Source organism: Ambystoma mexicanum, chromosome 3q (genome assembly GCF_040938575.1).
Source record: "Ambystoma mexicanum isolate Mex_15411 chromosome 3q, UKY_AmexF1_1, whole genome shotgun sequence".
NCBI lineage: Eukaryota > Metazoa > Chordata > Amphibia > Caudata > Ambystomatidae > Ambystoma > Ambystoma mexicanum.
In genome coordinates, this window is record NC_090926.1 from 680,509,329 (window position 1) to 680,532,915 (window position 23,587).

General features: G+C 41.5%; 1 protein-coding gene across 1 annotated transcript in view; it reads right to left on the bottom strand.

Annotated features, from left to right (window-relative positions):
- Positions 1–21,704, bottom strand: part of NTN1 (netrin 1) — a 632,822-nt gene extending 611,118 nt beyond the window's left edge. Inside the window, exon 1 of the mRNA XM_069654579.1 lies at positions 21,498–21,704. The gene's annotated coding sequence lies outside the window, so the exon portion shown is untranslated. The remainder of the gene's footprint in view (positions 1–21,497) is intronic.
- Between the last annotated feature and the right edge of the window lie 1,883 nt (positions 21,705–23,587).

Here is a 23,587-nt window from a genome sequence, read left to right on the forward strand (position 1 = left end):
TCCTCTGTCCAGGTCAATACTTTAACCAGGGACTTCTCCACCCAGCTGGTAGAGGCTGTTGAGATAGCCAAACCAGAGGTCTTTCCGGGCTTCAGGCAAATGGCTGAAGAGAGAGTCAACCTAGCTGATGCCTGTGAGACTTTGGAGCAAAAGCAAAAGTTGCAAAAAGTTTTCTTAGATGTTCAGGATCTCTTTGCGGTGGACTCATATGACTGTGGTCGCACCGAAATCCATACAGCAATAATTCCCACGGACCCTGGTATGACTCCAGTGTTTGTGAAGCAATACCGCTTGCCTTATGCATCCATGGAGTCCTTCATTGAAATAATCAAAAACCTTGAGTCCCGTGGGATAATTCGTCCAGTCCACAGCACCTTTAATAATCCGGTGCTGGGGATTTTAAAACCCAACGGCCAGTGAAGACTCTGAGCTGACCTAAGGGAGCTAAACAAACGGGCCCATTCATCTTGATGGCCCCTCCCCTACATTTACCAGGGGGTGGCCCAGATAAGGGGTCAAAGGTATACACTGCCATTGACCTGACCAATGGGTACCGGACTGTACCTGTCAGTAGGGAGGACCAATACAAGCTGGCCTTTACCTTCGGGGGGCAGCAATACACTTGCACCCGGACTCCCTTCAGATACATAAACTTGGGCAATGAATTTAACATATTCTTACACAAGGCCGTGCCCGACTTGGGTGTAAGGGGTAAGTTGGCCTATGTAGATGATGGTCTGATCAAAAGGTCAACTGTGAAGGAACACATAGCGGAAATCCAATGTGTTCTTACCCAGTTGAGGGTTGCCAGAGCAAAACTATCTTTCCAAAAGGCACAATGGTCCAGGGCCCGTGTCAATTTTGTGGGGCATGAGATAACTCCTGAGGGTCTCTGTCCCCAGGAAAAGAAAGTTCAAGCACTCCTGAAACTAAAAGACCCACAACTCTGCATGAGCTAAGGAGCCTCCTTGGACTGACTAATTACAGTAGCAAGTTCATTGAGGATTACGCAGAGATCACAAGACCCCTGATCCATCTGTTGAAGGCGGGTCAAGTGGGCGTGTGGTCCAGAACAAGCCGAGGCAGTAAAGCAACTCAAAAGAAGCCTCTCACAAGCGCCTTGTCTAGCTTACCCTGTCAAAAACAAGGAGTTCTTCTTGGAGACAGGGTTCTCAAATACAAGCTTGAGCGCAGTATTATACCAAAAGCATGACAAGATCAATAAAGTCATCTCCTATGCGAGTAATACTTAATCCTCTGTGGAGGAAAAATTCAACGATTGTGAGAAGGCACTCGTGGCAACGGTGTGGGCATTGAAGAATTACTGCCCATTCATCCAGGGGGAACACATCATAGTGGAGACTCCACACTAGCCTCTGCAATATCTTCAAAGTGACAGAATCTGAGCCGGAAATGCGAGTAATTCCAGAATTACTTCCTGGATTCTGTCAATGCAAGGTTTTCCTGTGGAGGTCAGATATGGCCAAAACAAGAAGAGTCCCCTTGCGCAAGGTCTGGCTGACTTGCATGATTGTGCCAGAGAAAACTGTCTTGAGGACGAAAGTCTTAAAACCCAGGACAACACGGAGTGGTACCTAAATTCCCTGCACAAAGTCTATGAAGAAGACAAGTGCGAGGGAATGCCCACTATTTATGTGGATGGGTGCTCCTACCATGTTGACAACAATGGGGAAAATGATCTGGTGGCCGGCGTTGGGAATGCCTGGGTGAATGATGCTCCGGAAACTACTTCTGGGTACAAAATCGGTCCCCATAGTAGTCAGGTGGCAGAGCTGATGGCAGTTCATCAAGCCATCCTCACTGCTGTCCAACACCAACTCCACAAACTGGTCATAATCACTGATTCAGATTATGTCCGGAACGGGTTTGTGGAGCACCTGGTTAATTGGAAAACCAGAGGCATGCTATGTGCTAACAACAAACCACTCAAACATGGCAAGCTTATACAAAATATTGATGATCTGATCATCTTGAGTGTGATGACCATCTCAAGGGTCATTCCAGAATAGAGGGACCAGATAAAACTGGAAATGACTTAGCTGATCAGCTGACCAAAATCGGAGCCATCCAAGGGGATCTCCTTGAGATCGAGTCCCTGTTGGGGGAAATCCAGGTCACTGCTATCACTAGGTCCCAAACAAATGCTCACAATGAACTCTCAACTGCCCAGTGGAGTAAGGAGACCCCAGATGCTGATTTAATCATGGCTCAAAAAGGGGATCCAATCATTGGTAAGTTTTATCAACACATTGAGGACCCTGAGAACTTTCCCTTGATGGATACCAATTGAATTGGAAAAGAGGACCTCAGAGTGTTGATGAAATGTACAAAAACGTTACAAATCCAAGATGGTTTGTTGGTGAGGAGATCCATATCTGGTTGTGACCAGTGGGTGGTCCCTACCTCATTCCGAATGCCTGATGCTAAGTCACGCCCATGATGCGTTCACAGCCGGTCCTCGGGGGTTTCATACTACATTAGAAATCTAGCAAGAGGTTGCATACTGGCCACACATGTGGCAGGACCTCGACCAATACTTGAAGGGGTGTCTTGTGTGTGCACAATTTCAGCCAACATCACTCACACACCGTGCTCCCCTCCAAAAGAGGGGGGTGACACTGCCTTGGTCAGATTTACAAGTAGATTTCATCGGGCCCGTGATTCGTTCCTCTAGGGGGAACAAGTATATGTTAACCGTAACATGCTTCTTTACTAAATGGGTGGAATGTCTCCCGGCCCCAAATTGCAAGGCAGAAACAGCAGCTGCCCTGACGATCAATCACATCTTCTCATGTTTTGGACTACCCCAAAGGATTGAGTCAGACCGAGGTAGTCACTTCACCAGCGAGGTGATGACAAAGATGTGGGAGATACTTGGGTTAAAAAGGAAACTATACATTGCATACCGGGGTCCTATATTGGTGGAGTTGAGAGGTACAATAAAACCATTGTGAGCATACTAAAAAAGTTTGTGGCAGACTCTGGGCCAAGTTGGGATATTCGATTAGCCCTTGTCCTGGTGGTCATCAGATTTACCCCTTCTTCTGCAACTAAATTGTCTCCATTTGAGCTGATGACTGGACGAAGGATGGTGCTACCCAGCATCTGCTCTATAAAACCCAAGAGCAGACATTGATAAATGCCTCCACAACTCATGTATGTTGAGAATCTGAGAAAACACCTTCAACATGCTTTTGTGTATGCTCAGCGGAATCTAGAAAGATCTGCAGACAGCATGAAGACCCACTATGATCTTAAGACAACCAAAAAGGAATATCAAGTAGGAGACAGGGTCTACTTGTACAAGTTCCAAAGAACCAAGCCAAAGAGCGCAATTCTTTGCCTATCTGGGGAGGGCCTTTTGAAATTGTGGACAAAATCTCACCAGTCGCCTACAGAATCCGCATCCCAAGGGTAATTCTCAGAAGAAGAAAAGTGGGTCCACATCAATCAGCTAAAGAGGTGCCACTCCAGGCACACTTCGCGGCAAATAGAGGAGCCTACAGAAAAAATATAGGAATATTTCAAATTGTCACTGAATGCATGCATGGATTGTGTTCTATTTTATAGATTGCACCGAGAATACCTAACAACTAAGGAGGACCTCCTCGGGGACCCGGGAGGAAAAACCCAATGAAATCCAGAGTGTCGCTCCACACAGGAAAAGAAGCCTGAGAGAAGACAGGGGTATCGTTCCTATTCCAACCAGAAACAGTGAGGAGAGCGTGTTGCATCATTCGCTGATGGAAGAAGAACCTACACCTGAAGAAACCTGAATTTTCACAAAAAGAAAGAAAAATCCCACTCGCCCAACTTCCCCACGACTGGAAGTCAAACTGAAGTTGAGGGGGGCTTCTGTGGGATATTTTGACCCATTCCAATGTGCCCCACTACATCACTGTACTGAAATAGTGAAGAAAACAGCCCACAATGACTTTGCTCACTCCTATGCGCCAAAATCTTCAAAACAGCATTTGGGCCACGACCATAAAAAAAGGATGCACACCCTGCCACACACAGTCAGAGGGGGGTGAAAACAGAGTTCTCACTGCAGGCGCATGCCAGTGGGCTCTGCCACATTCAACACAGAGCCAAGGAAAGAAACAGCATCATTGTGCTGAAAACCGAAAATGCCTTTTAAAATGTTAGCTTTTCAACCTTAAAAAGTGCTGTTTTTGGCACCAGATCCATTAATTTTACTGAATCATTGAGATTAAAAGGGACTTGCAATGCCCAGGACCATCCAGTGTGGCTCAGAAGAACCAGGACTCATTGGAATGACAGCTCCTGGCAACAGTATCTTTATAAAAGCAACCCACGAACCCTTGTTTTCATTTTCCACAGGAAAAATGTGGCTAAACTTTGCAACACATATCAGAATAAGCTGTGCAGAGAGAAACCCTGAACAAAGGCACAATACATGTATCCAGGCTGCAAACAATTCCAGCACTCAAGGGTCTTCTACCCTTGAGCTTCTAGAGCAGCTACCTCAACTAATGCTGACTAAAATGTGTTTTTGCTGCAGAGGAAAATCAGATTTAAAGAGATCAGTTTATTGTGCTTTTTCATGAATGAAAGGCAAAATTGCCTGTTTTTAAAGTATGTTCTTGTTTAAGGGTTTGATTCTTTAAGAATGTCAGAGGATTGGTAATGTTAAAAAATCCACCTATAAACTGGTTAATTTTATATGTTTAAATGAAGATTTAGGTGAAAATTAAAGCTAAGCCTAGTATGGGTTAATCAACTATAGAAGAAAAAAAACAACCCTGTTCTGAGAATGTGGCCTCTTTCTTTATCCTCCCTCCATTGGAGAACACCACTTGCTTTTGATGTCCAGTGTTGGGCACAAGCCCTAGGTCTAGGCCCCTTCAGGCCCACATAGGATGTACCCCATTATAGTTGCTATTGGTTGCTCAGGCCCTTGACTGCAGATATCTGGTCTGGTTGGCTTAGCGGAACTAAAGGATGAGGGAGGAGGTATGTCCCATGACCCACTGGGAACCAATGATAATGTCCAAGATGATTTCCAAAAGGGCTGGGAATCTGTTGCCGCCTTCTTTTGGTGCAGGGCCCTCTGGTGGTGGTCAGGGTTGATGGGAATGACAGAACCTGCTATAAAATACCTACAAACTGTATATCCACTTACTGTCGAGATATGGTCACGTGCTCCCCTGGGAGCCAATCAGCATGTCGGATTTGGCTTCTGCAATTTACAAGAATCTTTTGAGTGTGCCTTGTCCTTTCAGGGTGTAGGCAGCTTGAAATCCTGAATTCCACTTCCTGTCATAATGTTATCACATGACTTTCTGGGAGCAAATCAGGATGTTGCAGGTGGTTTACACAACATCCAGAAAGTTGTTGAAGACTCCTTGTCCTTCCATGGGGAAGAGAGCTTAAGTTTCTATTCAGTGCAGACTGCAAAATACCGGATCAATGAATACTGCAAATACTAAGGATAATTAATACTGCCAGATACTCAGTGCAATACATATTGACAAATAATGAAATCTGGAAATTGAATGCTGCCAACGTACTGTGAAATACATTTTTGTAATGTATTTTTATTTGTGTGAATGGTTTACAACAACCTGTAGACTGTATCGTAAAACAAATAGTAAAATCAACATTTATCATTTTAGGTAGGGGATATCAATGCGTAGATTCCATACTCATAAAAATCAATGCCTCTTGAAAACAAGTAATAGCAATTATTAGCGCCGCCTGGCATCCAGCTAACAATCCAGCCCAAAATTAATCAGTCATCAAAACATTTTCATCAGGTAGAAAACGTTTAAAAATATTTCTTCTAAGTTCTTTAAGGGTAGTACAGTTAGTAAATAAATGTTTCGAAGTTTCAAGAGGATCTTCTTTTTTACAAACATGGTCAGAAGGATATTCAGGCCACATTTCTAGCGTGTCCCATCAACTCATCTGTTTGAAAATTGCTTAGTATTTGGTTTTATTCTCGCCAACAGACCTTTGATATTGTTTGCATGATCATTTGTTGCTTAAATGTTCTTGATTTCCATTCCAATTCCATCATCTGATTTTTCTTCATTAAATTCCATAAAACTGCTAATTGACCATTTAATGGCACAATGCGATCTAAATTTATTTTATTCAAGACATCATCAAATTCTCGGCAAACAAACTCACAATCCTTCAAATTAGTAATTCAATTTTGGCAAATCCATCACAAAGGCAAAGAATACGGGATCTCCCTCACCTCTGACACTAGGACTTGACCTGCAAAAATATATATTTTCCAGAGATTCTGGTATCAATTCCATGGGATCTAAAACCTCAAACCCACCAAGCCCTTCTGTGCACTATTGGGGGTGTTGCAATACCAATGCATGCCTGTAGGCTGAGGACCACATAGGCGGAGTATGAAGAAGGACACGTTGATGGATTGCATTGATCAGAAGTTTCTAAATCCGGACTGAGAGTGGGGGAGCTGCCACTCATTGATCCTTTCAAATGGGCTAAATGAGCAGGCCTTTCCACCTGATTCTCCTCTTGCCCCATGGGCATTACACGTTTGTCTTGTCATTCTTCTGGCCCCACCCCATCTGACACCATTCGCATTGTTACTCGACCGCGCATGACGTAAGACTGCGGGCCAGCCGTACGATCTAACTTGCCTTCAGTAATGACATTGCCCTGTTTGTACTAAACCCCACTGTTAGGCTACCGCCAGTGGCGTACAATCATTTATATCTGCCATCCTTAATCATTGAACGTAATGTTTATTAGTGTGATATGTACCAATATGTTTAACCTGCTTGTTTTTTAATGTTCCCTAATAGATGTGGTTGACCTGAAGCACTTTGAAGCTATATGTCCTCTTGACGTGTACCATATAACTAATCTAGCCAATTAATTTAGTTTTTTTTGTCATGTGTAAAGTGCAAACAATGTCAATGGACAATATGCTTCAAGGCGCTAAACAGAAAAATGTACAAGCAAACAAAAATACTGACAGATGAACATTATTGATGACAATCAGAGAAAAAATTAATAAACAAACCTGAATAAGAGTGAAACATCAGCATAGACATATGAATCAGCCCGCTATAGTAGCAGAATATTGAAATGCCTTTTAAAAACAGACAGCTCTTTTTAAACTTGGGAAAGCCTAGCCCCACAGACGAGTAGCAAATATTTTCCGTACACTCCCAAAAAATACACAAGTAAAAATACTCTCAACAAAATATAGGAAACAATAGACTCAGAGAAGACTGCCCTGTATCCCCAGGCATACAGCTCCACGGGCATGTCAGGAATTGTTGTACCACAGCAAGGAACTGTAATATTATGATTGTTTTATCTGGAGATGAACAAATGCACATTTTAATTAACAGATACTAGGTGATAAAATATATGGATTGCAACAAGGTATTCGTTTTTAGGTTAAAGTATATTTTACTAAACTAAAAATCCTTTTTACTCACAATTAAAAAGAAAGGGGGTGGCATACTCCCACTTCAGTGTCTTCTCTGGGGCCCTGGGAATTCCATTCCAAAGCATTATACCTGCCATTTGCAGAGATGTTTCACTATCTCGTGTGTGCTGTGTCCAGCGCAGTGCACAAGGTCGGGGTTGCTACAACAGGCATACCTCTTGTTGGGACAGAGAAATAAAGAAAGGATAAGGAGCGATAATGTCTACCCTGTAAAATGATCCAAAATATGAGTCTCCATTCCTGTTCTGACATGATCCATAGGAATGACTCCTCCTTGTGCCACCCCTATGGGATCCTCCGGGTTGGAGTGGGAACAGCATCTTGCTAGTGTAGCATGTTCATGTAGCCATGTGATTTAAGAGAACCTACAAGCTCTGAAACATTTGCTGAATTCACTTCAGCCACTGCTGAAATGTCTTCTACCACCTTGTCTTGAAGATCTCCTAAATTCCATGGAAAGGGAAGTGAGGCAAAGAGAGAAAAATGGATGTACCTGAGATAATGCATGTCAAGAGGCTGGTCAAGGACGATGGTCCGCTGCTCCTAAATTAGGTATCATTTGTCCAAGGTGCCTCATCATGGGAACCCCTAGCCTTTATTTCCCATCTCAAAGTCTTCAGAAGCACTCTGGCCTGTCTGCAACTCTGCAGCTGTCCACACAGGGTCCGGCCTCCAGAGGCCTCACCTGTGGCTCACTCCGCCCCCTACATAGTGAACTTTTACAGCCACTGGTTGTTGGCAAATCGCCCAGGTTCCCAAAATCGCCATTCCCCATGAAATACTCACAATATTGCAAGAAACCGGTCCTGAAGGTATGTGTTTTGACCCCAAACCTCCTTGCCTCAGAAGGTAAAAGCCGACAACAGCACATTTTATAGAAATACAGTATACAATCAGACACAAAATCATAATGAATATTTCTGCCATCTGTATCAAACCTCCCATTCTTATGGCACTCTATTTTCCACAGCTGTAATTATTATAACACCCATTCCTGAAATGTATTTTTAAAAGCAACAACCATTTTGTTCAGATTGTGAGTGCATTCATTTCTAATCGCAGCACGCTAAGCTGTTAACAGTTTGTGAATGTGTGAACCACACAGCTGATGCGGGTATCTGAACACTTTACAGACAACCCCTCGCCCCTTAAATTAGTTTATGACATATATTTGACAGGAGCGCTTTATAGATAAACCAGTACACCACTGGAGTAACAAAAGACCTTCTGCACAATGTTGTTTTCATATACATATAAATTCTGCAGCTCACATCCAAAAACTGAAACTCCTCTGTCCAACATGTGATCATCTTTGGAAGGATGAATGTCTAAATAGTTCTCAAGCGCATTTGAATAGTTCTCAAGCGCATTTGAACCGGTGAGGTAGACGGCATCTAACTTACTTGGCTATTATTATAAGGTTCACTGCATATGACCAAATTACAGACTAGTGTACAGGCCTGTGTACAGGGGCCAAAGTGCAGGCTTTCATTGACACTATAGGATAACTATCAATATTAAGCCTACAGCACCCTCTAGTGGTGACAACAGGCCGAGCTATGCGAATTGGCGCTGTCTCCATTTATCCTAAGGCAACAGCTCCCTCTAGTGGTGACAACAGGCGAAGCTACTGCATCAGACAAACCGACCTCTGGCCTTTTTAGATGTCACAAAATACTAGTAACTTTTGAAGTGGACAATACCATATGAGGGCTGTATGGTAGGAATGATACAAAAACAGGCTGAGGCAATAAAGATAATGTGTCGTACATTTGGTAGTCAAATGTTTTGTCAAGACACTGTTTCAGAAGTATCCTTTCTTGGGAAATTGTTGACAATTATAGTACTTTGGGGCACTAACTTTGGACAGATATTGATATTATTTAAAGGCAATGTAAGGGGGATTTCAGGGAGCATACCACCAGAAATCAAATCTTAAGTATAATCTGGCAAAATAATGCCTTTCAAAGTGAAATGGGCCAGTGTCATTGGTAAAAGGTGGGCAGGAGTCAAATGCGACTTCTCAAGGGTGAAGGGATTTTTTTTCCACAACTAAATGATGGAGACATTAGTGGTAAAAGGGATGTGTTTAATGGTAGTTTCCTATATCACAGAAAACTGTGCAATATGTCTATTATTCCTTTAACACAAGAGAAGGGCCAAGGCATAAAAAGTCAATTGAAAGTTCTTGTCCACCCCGCTGAACCAGAGTCAGAAGGTAGAATGGAGTCAGTGTCCCCGGGTGACCCTCTTCTCTTTCTTATGTCTACTGGGTGTGGGTCGATCAATCACGTTTTAAGTGGATTATGTGCAACTTTCTGACAAGACCATCCTGGACAATGTGTTACCCTGAACCTCAGCGAGCTAAGTATAGTAAGTACATTACTGCTCTCTCTGCATGAAGTCCTTCAACATATATCACCAGTTGCCACAAACCTACATCAGGTATAAGCCAATTGTCCTCAATGGTAATGGACATATTCTCACAGGCCCCACAATGTCAAAACATTGTATGTATATTACCACTTTCTACTAAGCCACAGATAAGCACATATGGTTCCCATTTTATAACAAGGCCACCTAACTGTACATATGAACCCAGTTTCAATAGTCCTTCAGCAAACTAGGTTACATACACACACATATATGGAGGAACACAAACAAGTGCACACAGATGGTCAAAGAAACATAAAGCCAGGCACAAAGACAGATACATTGTCAGGAGGTTACCTGACAGAGAGAGACGGAAGAGTGGCCAAGGACTTTGATACATGCAATGGAAACCTTGTACAATAATCTGGTCAGGGCTTCTCCCTAAGGAGGACCACAAACTTCAAAAAAGTATGATTAGCTCACCCTTAAGTACTTTGGGCTGAACTATAAGCTTACTTTGATGGAGATGTGTGTCGTTACATTTAGGAACAATCCATCAAAAAGCAATTTTGTTAAACATAGAAAGAATGTAAGTAAAAAAAACCACAAAGGGAAACATGGAGAAATATGCACAGAAATATACCAAAAAGGGACAATCATCAAATACAATCCCAAAAATAGCCGATGTGGCAAAGAAGATGCCCAATTGCTATTTCTGTCAAACAATCAAACGACCAAAATAAATGCAGAGGAAAGGGTTATTAAAACAACTAAGTCTGGGAAAATGTTTGCGTGTCCAGTAGCCAAACAAACAGGATAAAATGACAGACCAAGTCCTTTCCCTGATTCTGAAAAGGAGCACGAGGGAGGGAGCGGCCTGCCTTGCTCTGGTAATTAGGTCTCATCTGTAGCAAAGACGAAAACACAGTATTTTCTGGTCCATTGGCAGTGAAGGCACAGGTAAATGCAAAGACAATTACAAATGTATAGTTCCCTTCTCAGCATTTCACACAAAATTCCAGCTCTAGGAATGGTCTGAATGCAAATATGCTTTTGGTTTATATAGTGCAAACCTAAATAGGAAGGACTCCACCTGCTGGGCTATTGGCCATTGCTGCACTCAAACTAGCCATACATATATTTGTAGTGTACGTAAAGCTTGCGGCAACAGCTCAACAACCCATACGCTCCATTCTCTAACAAACTTCAGATGACTTTAGTGCAATGGTTGCAATCTAAATCACATTGCCATTGGTTTATTAATGCTCTCAACCGTGTCTCATGAACTGTAGTTGTTATTTATTTATTTAAGTCTGTTTTAAACTGTAGACTTGCAATGATGAATTGAAAAAGACTATCACCTGAAACAATTTTCAATAAAATAAAAAAATAAAAAATAATAATATGGATACAATTGGAAGGATACAGTATGGAGGGTGTAGTTAGAAAGAAGTGAACAGAGGGACTACAAAAAGAAATACAGGTTAGGGAGAGAAAGGTGGATAGAGTCAGGGGTAAAGCGGTTACTCAGATTATAGCTCTACTTCTTTTGCCATTTTCTGAGTTGCTGAAGAGAGGGGGAATATCAGATGCCAAGCAGAAAATTTCTGTATAGTATTGGGCATAGTTGGAAAATGCTTGCTTCCTGGTCCTATATGTTTGCAGTTGTCAGTTTGTACTCATTGAATGTCTAGGCTTCTGGTGTTGCATCGGCCTCCAGAGACTCTAAATTTGCATTGTGATAAATGCCTTAACAGTGATGCCGGCCACAAGGGGCAACCAGCTTGGGTTATTTAGTGTTGTCGTGCATTGGCTATACTTCATCAGTAATTTGATGAGATGACCTGCTGCATGCAGGATGGTTGGTGTCAGGTACAACAGCAATGTAGGGATTGCCATTGTCAACGTGAGAGATGACTAGTCCTTTGGGGATGGTAATGAAAGAAGAGAATGAGTTACCAAATGATGGAGAGTTGGTATCACATGGTGTTATTCTTCATGTTGCTGTGAGACTGGAAGATGTCACAATCAATGTACAATCCAAGTGGTTTCAAATGGTTGTTGAGGTAGAGGTGAAGCCATTGAGTTCAATGTTCTTGTGCTAGGTCTCCACTTCTGTTTGTTTCATGCTACTGCTATTGTATTTTTATTGGTTTACATTTCAAGTATACTGCAGTCATTCAATCATGGATGAGGGGGGAGCATTCTGCGTGTGTTCATCAGTGACTGATGTGGTATTCAAATAAAGTTGGGTGTCCTCATAACATTGAGGGATCTTCATATCCTGGCTGGCAAGAAGTTCTCCAAGTGGCTCCATGTAGAGATTGAGGAAGGAGGTCAGAGATTGGATCATTGGGGGCTCAATATGGGAATGGTCATCTTTGTGATCTGCTGGTGCCCATCTGAATGAGCTGGTCTTTATTGATCAGGAGTGATGTGAACCAATTCAGGAAGGAATGTTGAAAGCCAACGCTTAAATGCTCAGTATTAATTGTCCTTTAAACTATGGTTTCAAATGATGTTGAAAGATCATGCAGGACCAGCAAATAAGGGTTGACAATGTTAGATGCATGTCTTTACATCTTCTGCATTTACTTTGCATACATTCGCTTAGTCACATTTATCTCTTCAAGATAATAACATATTTTGAAACAGAAGTCCTTTTCTGATGGTAACTCTAAAAATGTTGACTTGTCCTGACATACAATTGATATAGAATTATAGTATTGTTTACAAATCATTGTCATGTGTTATTTGATTACATGCTAGCCAATAAATAATGCAAATTCAGAATGATTTCACACTGAAATACCATTAATGTGAAACAGACAAAAGAATGTCTGCATGTGTGCTACTGTGTTCTATGGGAAATATGGTGAATTGTGCAACTTGAATGTTAATGTTCGGCAAAATACTACCATAGAACATTTATCACAACATGAACATAATATCTGCTAATAGAACTATCCATTATTTCAGTGGTAAATAAATAGTCTGAATAAAAACGTTGTAAATAGGTAATTTCTTTTATATGAGACAGAAAATATCTCCTGTAGCTATAAAATCTTGCAAACCTAAGCTGTGACATTTGATTAACTCACACTGTATGTTTGTGAAAGTGTCAGATCTTTTGTGAACCTGAAATGCACAGATCCATTATCCATCACTTTGATCAGAGTCATTGTTCCCAAATCAAGGAGAAATACATCTAAATGTGAGGTGTTTTGTCTCCAATACACTAAAGTCATGGTCTTATTTTTGTTTTGCTAATTATATTGTTATATGGTTGAATTACATTATATACAATACTGGCCTATGGAGAATGGATCTGTTTCATTAAAGCAGTCTATTACAAATATACTTTTATTTAACAGAATGTTATCTAAGCAGATGGTTATGCTGATAAAAGTGTTTGAGCTTTCAGAAATGATATTCAGACAGAATGTCAGCTCTGAAAGTTGCAACAAAATAGATGCATTTTATTTGACAATAAGAACTGCATTTTAAACTATAACTTCAGACCAATTTGTTCGATTTGAAAAAGGAAGATTTAGATTGAGTGGGAAAACAAAAATGGCATGCACATAAAACGAGTATATTAAATTGCATGAATTATGCATGAATTTGAATATTTTAATACCTGTTGTGCATGCAGTGAGAGGGACATAAAGGACATCTTTGGATTCCCAATATTCTTATTCTACATTCTACATTACTGAGGCGAGGGCCAACTCATAGTCAAAGCACCCACTTATCACAAAGAAAATGAAATGCAATGGTCCAATGACTGCAATGGGAGGGTCAACCGGCGGCCCAGGACAAGACAGTGAAGTGACCCTATAACATCCAAAAATGCTGCATCAAATAGTGCTGCCTGGGTTGAGTTTGATGGGTATTTAAAGTCAAACACATAGAAAAAGAAGGTAGTTTTGGGAAATCCGAATTGTAAGAGAGCCAGTCCAGCAGGAGAAAAGCAGAACTGGGATTCCAACTGGAAGTATCTGATGGACAACTCCTTAAGAGAAGGTTACTTGAGATGGATGTTGGGAGAAGGTGGACAGACTGAAAGGGAGTGCTTGCCTAGTAGTGCTGCCTGAAGCCGGTTGATATTCCTAGCTGCCCTGGGGGTTTGAAAGACAAACTAAAGTGATGCAATGAGTATTCACACAAATAGCACAAGAAATAATTAAGTTCCCGATAGCAGTAAGAAGTAATTTGGGAAACCGAAACCCTGTATACAAACTAAATCTGGAAAGGTGGAATATATATATAAATTCTTTTTGATTGATAATTAAAATTTAAACCCTAGATAACTTCACCATAATAGGGCTTTCCTCCAACAATTTGGGATCTTTGGGGTGTTAATCATAGAGGAAAGGACCAATGGTAAAAAGCCTGCGGTGAGGGTTGCACACCCTGAAAATAGCAGTCATGAGATATTGCACAATTCATATATCTGAAACAAAGGGTGATCAGTTTAATACATTATGTTATCAGAAGCCAAAAAGCCAATGCATTTTGGACCAAATGTTCCTTCATCGGGGCTAGATTCTGAACACATGCATAACCAACAAGTTGTGATGGAAATAGAACAATGATGACAAATTTGAATCAAATTTGAATGAAAGATCATAATCGTAAATCTTGTGATAACCGCACAATTTATGATTATTATGATTATGATGTTTGATTAAAATGCTGTGCCGTTGGTTTATTTCCATTATAACTTGTATGTTATGCATGTATTCAAGATCTTGCACTGATGAAGGACCATTTTGTCTGAAATGCATTAGCCTTTTGGCATCTGCTAATATAATTTATTAAACGGATGTCATAGAAGTGTTTAACTAATTTACTATTTGTAGGGTGTGTAACCTGCACCACAGGCTACTTAGCCTTGGTTCTTTTCTTATGATTGTCACTGTAGCCTTGTTTGGAGGCACTATTCGAGAGTTTGCACCCAATTCACATTACCTTACTATTTTTTGAAAGTTCAGTAACATTGTTTACATACAGAGGTGCCCACTCACATTTGATTTATTGAAATCTTTGGGGTGTTATACACCCCATATTGAAATGTGGAATGACAAGCATTTGTGATTGGTGTCTGACATAGTCAATAATGTCAATGAAATCTATTCATTAATGAATACATTGAACTGGGGTGTTGTGAGGGTGAACATGATTATTTGAAAATAGTGAGAAAGTAAGGTACTGCTGTCCCCACATTCCGAAAAGGAACAGAATATCTGAACCCAATCCTTTAAAATAATTGTAACCATTTCAGTCCCTCAAAACTTATATTTTTCTCTGTTGACAATAGTTGGCAGTGGTTTCAGAGAAAATCAAGTGAGTTGGATTGTTTGAAACTTCAGTCAGAGAATTGCTTTACCTTTTTGATTCAAACACGCAATATACATTTGTGTTTACACTGTGAGATATTAAAATCTCATATGTATGCTGTTGATGTGATTTGCAAAATAATGTCCACATTGTATTTTGACTGCAAACATATGTGAGACAACAGGCGGCATGCCGTATCTCCTTTTCTGGAGACAATCTGCATGTATTCATCTGGCATATAATATTAGGGGACCACCTTTCATATATTGATTTATTATTTAAAGATAAAACAGAATATTCTTATTGAAAGCATCCTGCTTCTCCTTCCCGGATTGTGGGGTGGGATTGTTTCTGGTGGGGTCATCAATTATTAGACAAGTAATAATATTCTATAGACAGAAATCGTTGCAGTATGTTATTATGTACTATTAATTATATTAAATGTATTGTATGTTACTTTCAACTAAAAAATGCTTAACAATCTATGTCACATTTGGTGAATATGAAATATCTGCATTTCTTTTAATTATCAGACCAGCTCAGAATCAAGTTATCATTCTCTAGAAGTATCATAAAAATAACTTCTATAGATATCACAAACCAACTAAAATATTTTTTCATCATAACTGAATGATATAGTAAAATTAGTATTGTGTTTATTTGTTGGCAACACACCTTTGTATTATAAATATCAGATAATTGTAATTTATGCATTTTTAAGTGGTGTTTTTTGCTATGTATATGTGTTCAATGATTTAAATTGTCAACAGTGTAATTTTGATATTTTGTTTTCCACACATATATGTAAAAAAAACATGTTTTATATCTTCCATAGTGCTTTGCAGCACTGAGGTTTTTCAGGAAATAGGATACTTTCAGAAATGTAAATCTTGTCTTTTTTTTGTATTTGCTTGTTGCGATCAATTCTCTTGGTAATTCCATGGGAAACCAAAAAATAAAAGGGCTCAAAATATGTTTGCAGGAGGGGAATTTGTGGTTTTACATTGAGTTAGGGTGGGGAGTCTGAAGGACGACCAAATGATTAGGTCAGGTGTCTGCAACCTGTGGCTCTCCAGATGTTTTGGACTAGGACTCCCATGATACTTCTTCATTAACTATGGGGGTTAAGGCTGATGGGAGTTGTAGTCTGAAACATATTGAGAGCCAAAGGTTGCAGTCCCCTGGATTAGACGAACACTCTGGGGAAGACTGGAGAGCATATTTTCAGTCAGATAATTTTCATTTTTACCATGGAGAAATGTCACAAGATGCAATTGGAAATAAAATGTGTATGGAAACAAGCGGATGAAGGGGATAGCAGCAAAAGGTCAAGTGGTATTTACACAGTGAGGAGCAGTGGGGAACCAAACACAGAGGAGGTTTGCACATGGAGAGTGGCAGAGGGAATTGGTAAGAGTTTCCAATGTTCAAGCATTTTCTCGTAACTGCAGTAATAGGAAAACACTACCTACCGTGGGATTGATTCCGATGGCAACACACTGTGACATTATGACGATTGTGGTTGTGTTTCTGTGGGGAATTGTCAGGGAAAACTACTGAAGAATGAAACTCTGGGGAGGAGGGGCTAAACAGGAGGCAATGGGCCATGGCCAGTGTCTTATTGGTTAGATCAGTTAACCCCACATAAACCAGGTGTAGTGACGATGCCTGCTTCTAGAGTAGTTAATGTAATATAAACAAAAAGGCAAGAAGTCATCCTATAGTGCTGACTCACACCACCTTCAACGTACAACAAAGATTGTTATTACAATACAAAATGATATACATGCACCATCACAATTTAATAAAACAACAGATATGCACAAGTATAAATCTGCACTAACGAAGTATCCAAACTTCTAAACTGCGTATATAAGGGAAGGAGATACTACCATCTAAAAATAGAAGATTCAACTAATAAATTACTCCGTCTTGATCTAAACCAAAGTGAGAGGTACACTTGAGTATAAAGTATCAATTTTAATAAACGTGATCAAGCTCACATCTCAACCCAACATGTTTCTTTCCTACCTAATTAATACTTGACATTCTTCAGGGATCATAACACATTTATATCTTCTCAACACATTAATGACATTACACAATGTTTCTGTCCTACCTAATTAATACTAGACATTCTACACCAATGCAAATAAGCACAGTCCTTCAATAATGTTCTTGACATGTAGTCAAACAGACATTGGCCACAGTCTTGATACCAGGGCTACTTCAACCTGGAACTTCACTCTGGTTTTCCTTCAAAATCCGTAAGGATATAACATGATAATTATGTCCACACTTTCAATTTGTTGACTGCATAGTGATCTCAGGTCAATACAATCCTCCCTCTCTCTATGGTAGCACATTTAATTAGCAAGGACTGCTCCTACTGCTGTTTGCAGCCAGCCTCCATGAAGACAATTTGAACGGACCCGGATATGCATCCACGGTCTGGGCCAATCGGCCAGGGTATTTAAGCCAAATTGTTAAATCATGGACAGTGGCACTGGGAGAAATGGGCCATGGCTGGAGGTTGTTGTCACAATGCATAGCCAGTGGATCACAGGCTTTTTGCATTTGAGTAGACAGGGACCACAGCGAAGGTCGTGTTCAGTGGCCCTTAAAAAGTTATTGAACTCTGAGTGCCCCACTCCTGTTTCTCACCCCACGAGAACATATATGAGATGGCAGCAGGTGTGAACAATGAGGTAAAGAATGAGTTCATAGGTGGCCTCAACTGGGAGGATTCGGAGTTAGGGCTGCCAAATGGCATGGGTTTTATTGCGATGAAATGGATCATGTTAACTCTCCCTTAACGTTAGCGTGGGAATAGGCCATTTCAGATACCAATCTTCAACATAGGCACACCTACTTATATGTCACCAGACCGTGTCTCTCTCTGCCAACCACATTCTCCTTCCGTTCCGGCGCGTTGGGTCTTAGCCGGACAGTCAGCAACAGGATATCAACACGTCTTTGAATCTATTGTTGGGACCTGAAAAGAACAGTGCCTTTCCTTCACTGAGCAGACTGCGTCTCTCTGCCCCCGCCCCAAGCGCTACTTAAGCAGCAGCTGTACTTTAAGCATCAGTCTCCCGTGCCGAACACCTCCTTTTAATTCCCCAACACACACATGCGCACGCATTTTCACCAATTAAATTAATCTGCATCATACATTTGTAAACAGGATTAGAGTTTGTATACCACAGAGGAATGTGCTAAGCAGGTCACCTTTCTTTATTTCGATATTTTAAGTGTCCTCCTTGCTCAAGATCAATGTGCAGGAAGGGGGTTGGGGGGTGGGAGTGGGAGGAGGAGGGTTTTTTTTCCCAACAGTTTTGCCTAAAGAGCACCACGCTTCATTCATCTTTGAAACGTGTAACGTTCTATTTTTGCACCGCGCCTCCGTTTTCCCCTTCTTTCCTACGGGGGCGAATTAAAAAATCCATTGAGGTTTTTGGAAGACTTTTAAAGTTCCCTTCCATTTAAAGTGACTTATATTCCGAGGCATCCCGGTACATCTCAGTTTAACGCTAAACCAGCATCCAATTGTCTGTCCATTCCAGACGCTGGAGCGCCCTTAGACTCGTGTTGTCGTTTTTTCAATGGGAACTGTGAACGCATCTTTCGGACACCGTGCCTCAGTCAAGCCGGATGCTTTTGCAAAGATATAAATAGCACACGTTCTGCGCTGTCTCATAACAGACACGCCGCGATTCCCTCTCTGTTTTCAAATGGGCGACATTGCAGGGAAACGGCCCTGAGCACATTTCCCAGCGCGTCCCTTCTGCGGTAGTGCCTTGATTAACTGGTGTAAAATATTGCCTGGCCATAAACCCCGAGGCACACTGAAAAAGAGATGTTCTCTGCGCAATTTTAAGTTTTGTCCCATAAAAAAAGGACACTGTTTTACGCTCCTTCGGCTGAAAATAAAACTAGCCGTGGCGGTCCATGAAATGAGACGTAGCCGAGATTTGGACAGCATCATTCTGCCCGCACACGAAACTGTCTTTGAAGCCGGAAAAAGTCTGTGTCATGACGTCTGTGAACTTCCCTGCAAAAAAAAGCAGCGACACGTCCATTGAAATCGACCCTCGCGCCCGCCCCTCAGCCCGCTCTTTTGTGCGGATTACAGTTTACAATGCACGGCCGAATTATTCAAAGTCACCCCGTCCCTCCATAGAACTCCCTGTTTGAGGATGATGAAGATAAAACGTATTTCATTGAAGAGGAAGGCACTTTAAATATTCGGCTATTGAGCGAACTTTCCCCCCTCCAAAGAACTTCACGTAAAAAAAGCTGCAATTATAATGAAAATAAAAAAGGGCGCATGAAACGAAACTTTCAGTAAAAAAAATCCACAGCAAACGTTTCCCAGTGAGGTTCGCGGAAACAGCTGCTGTCTTTCACGGAAAAAGATGGAAACATATAACACATTTCGTGGTAGCATTTTGATGCTTGCATTTTCTTTACCCTGTAATTTTGGAGTGACTTTTTTCCGCACTTGCTTTTCTGTGTTTTAACACGTTTACCGGTTTACACAGAGATTAGGGTGGTCGCCAGGTCAGTTTTGTGCGGTTCCCGTGGCAGGTGCACAAACCCAGTTTGCTTTGAGAACGGGCATGTCTGGCCACACTTACTTACAATAAAGCAGCGCCTATTGTACTTTTATTTGACAGCATGTGTTTTTGTGGCCGGGGCGAAGTTGCCGTCTGTTGGTGTGACGCATTTTAAAATGGTTGTAGTCTGAACTGGGAGGGTATCTTCCGAGTTCCTACTCAATATGCATTCATTCCAGCGTAACGCTGAGTGCATATTATCTATAGTGGGCTGCTCGCCACTTCTTGCAGTTTCAGGAAGATAACCAAACATTCAATTGAGCAGGGGGAGCTCGCAGAACAAACAACGACTGACGATAAATCACCCGCGCGCTAGTCAGAAGTTCCTTGCTAACCCGGAAGTTATGCATTTTAGAACTCTTCTCCCAGTTGCTTATATGTGCTGGAAAGTTGCACCAGAGTCCACTCTCGCTGTTCCTCTGGCCAGAGGCAGTAATATGTACAACACGACGATCCATTCACTTTTGAAAAGTTCCAGGACCATTTTTAGCTTTTTTAAAAATATTTCTTTTAAAAAATAAATCCCATAGAACGTGCATATTAACCACACAATGTGTTTTTGCTCATGCCCACATATGGTGCCACGTTGTTCACTTTCATTCTGATAATTCTTTTTTTACCGCAATTTCTTTCCAACGATGGAATGAGAGGGAACCAGGAAATATTGGACCGTCCCCAAATCAGCTGGATTTGTTGCGTACCGCCAGGCCATGGAAGGTTGCGTGCAAGACCCCCAGTTTGGAAATAATCAGGGTCGATTTATTCCAGTGGAGTGACAGCTCTTTTGAAAGTGGCGGCCCAATGGGGTTTTCTGCCTTCCTAAAAGGCCTTTCTTCAAGATTTGGTTCAGATTAGGCCCAGCGAGATGAATGCCCCTATTATCCCCTCTCGCTTGCTATTCTGAAATGCCAAATTAATTACTAAGGATTGAGTCAGGGAATCCAGCGCCCTTGGAATAACTGATAAAAACAAGTTTTGGAGGTGCGAAAATATCGATTTCACAAATTAGCTGCACATCCTGATCCCGGAAGCGTAGCAGACTTTCGTCCTAATTGTTGTTCATTTTTTTCCCTTTGCAATAGAGAATCTCACATGTTATTCTGGCAAGAAAGTAAAGCAAACGCCCGAACCCCCCAATACCTCTTGGGAAAATCGAAGGCACTTTCCCAAAAAGCAGAGACAAATACTTCCAATGAAGTCAGATCTGGGATCTTTGAGTTCTTGGAGTCTTCCTCTCTGCACATTTTGAGCTGTAAATTGTTAATTGCAAGATATTGAAATAAATACATCTTGGACGAAAAGATACAATAGCACAGTTACAAAAGCAATTCAGAGTATTTTAACATACATTTCGGTTGCAATTGACCGATTAGAACAGGTCATTTTTTACCAAATTCCAAATGATTGCCCAGCCCCTCTATCTTAATCCGGGAACGTCATAGATGAGATTTGCATGAGCTCGCTAGCAAACGCAAGAAACTGAATAAGCCAGCCATGACTCCTAGCACATACTTTGCAAACACATCCCAAAGAAACCATCAACATTGGTTCTGCCAAACACGCCAGAATTTCGTGAAGCAAGGTGCAGTTGCATCACTTCAGCTGTAAAGCAGGGTGCCGTCGACTGCACACATGCACATACGTCCATATTTGCATAGCAATCAAGACATGCTTACCTTTTGCAGGGACCAGACGTGTGGGGGAGCATGGGCTTATCCCTCTATTTAGTTCTCACAATGGCAGAGTGATGATGGAGCTTGTGGGGTGGGAGGACGGAAGGGGGGAATAATTACCCTTTAAAATGGACTTCGCGAAGCAGCCAACCAGGAGCAGGCTCCCTCCCAACCCCCATTCAAACTTCTCGCCCTGTACCTGCAGAGTTGGGATTTGACATTGTGCACTATGGACTGTGAGATACTTGTTGCAAAGCTCAGGAAAGGGGTTCCTGCCCCTTGCATTTGCGCTGCCTCTCTGTAGCATTTTGCGTTTAAGTACAAGAATGAAATAGGGAGGGGGGAGCCGGGGAAGCAGACTGTTGTGGATTTCATGCCTCTGTGAGCTTCAAAAGAGCCAAATGAGGGAAGCCTTTGCACAGCCAAAATGGAAACAGTGCTCAACCAGTTGCTACTGTTTGCCAGTTTTGTTTTCAAGGCAAAGCTCATAATAGGCCGGAGGGCTCCCACACAAACATACCTGGCAGGGTTTGCATGAGCAGCTTTGGAGGTTACGAAAATAGAGCATTTCTAAAGGGAGAATGCATCTCACAGCTCCGGGGTGAATAGCGAGGGGGGTCTTGATGTGCCTTCATCCAGGCAAGAGGTGAAAACAGGCCGAGACTGTTCCCAGCGGGAAAGGCTTGTAGATGTCTCACAGACAGCAGCTTGCATTAAATAAAAAGAAAAGGGGCATTTAACGTTTCATTAGTGGCCAACAAACGGTGAAACAAGCTTATTTTGCGTAAATGAACAGACAGGATGTGCAAGCTTGCATCGCTGTAGGGTGAATGGTTTCCACTGCCACTCTATAAAGGATAAAAGGCCTCTAAGTCAGCTAGAAGCTGCATTGCAAATCTACGTGTTTCACTGCTAATGTGCTACTGTATGGCTGGCTGTCTGAATGAAGATACCACATGCTGGTTTTTAGCCTGGTGGAGGAGTTCTTGAATTGGAGCTTGAATGTTGCAGATTGATTTCCGGGTTTCCTGCAGATGGAACTCAATAGCAAGGCACTCAGAAGCACTTGGCAAGAGCAATAATCTCAATTGTGGTGGCAGCAGTGGGATTTACTTGTTATATGGACTGGATCGGTCGATAAGACAGATATCCACAGTCATGCCACCTGCTTTGGTGGGAAAATCTATGGATGATGTCAATATAATTGCACGCAGCTGAAGCAGAAGGTAGCAAAGTAGAATTATGTTTTACGAGGAAATCTACAAGAGTTATACCTATTGCTGAGTAGTGTAGTTCTTCGGCTGATGGCTGATTACAGTGTGATAAAGGTCTTAGTTTCTGTATGTAAAGGTTTGAGGATGGAAATTGCAGATTTAAGGACTTATAAAACACCTGTAATGTTGTGCGCTCAAAGATAGTGGTAGGAGTGGGATACATCTTAAATATGGTGGCAGAAACAGCACGTTCGTAAAAGTGGTCGAAGTGGAATGTACCAGTTACTAAACACCATGATAACAGACACAAATGGAGTTCAAGCTTTAAACTGAAGCACACTGGACAGGTTGAGACTACAGTAATGAAAACAGCAACACAAATTAAGTAAATGTCATACTATGCCAACATTTGGGACCAACATCTTAGCTCATTAGTCGAGGTGCTGCTTTGAGGCAGGATGTTTGCTCATTTTAATCCTGAGTCCCATAAGAAAGATTAAGGTCCTCAAAGATTGCAGGTGTCAGGTTTGAGGACGAAGAGTGGCCAAAGACCTGGATGCATGTAATGGCCAGGCTTCTACAACAAACTGGTCATCGGGATCCTACAGAGGTGTACAAAAATGTCATTCAAATTACCCACTGCTCACCATTGGGTAGAGTTCCCAACCTGAAAGCTTACATACAAGGAGCGGCTGAGTTGGACAAGGAAGTAACAATTACAGCATGAGCAATACTGTTACAAGACAAAAGAAAATAAGGTCCAAACCAAGTTCATGAGCATTCATTGAAATGTATTACCTACTTACCTGAAAAAACAGACGACAAACAAGAATTCCAAAACTAATGCTGAAAGCACTTAAGACATATTTTAAAAAGTAT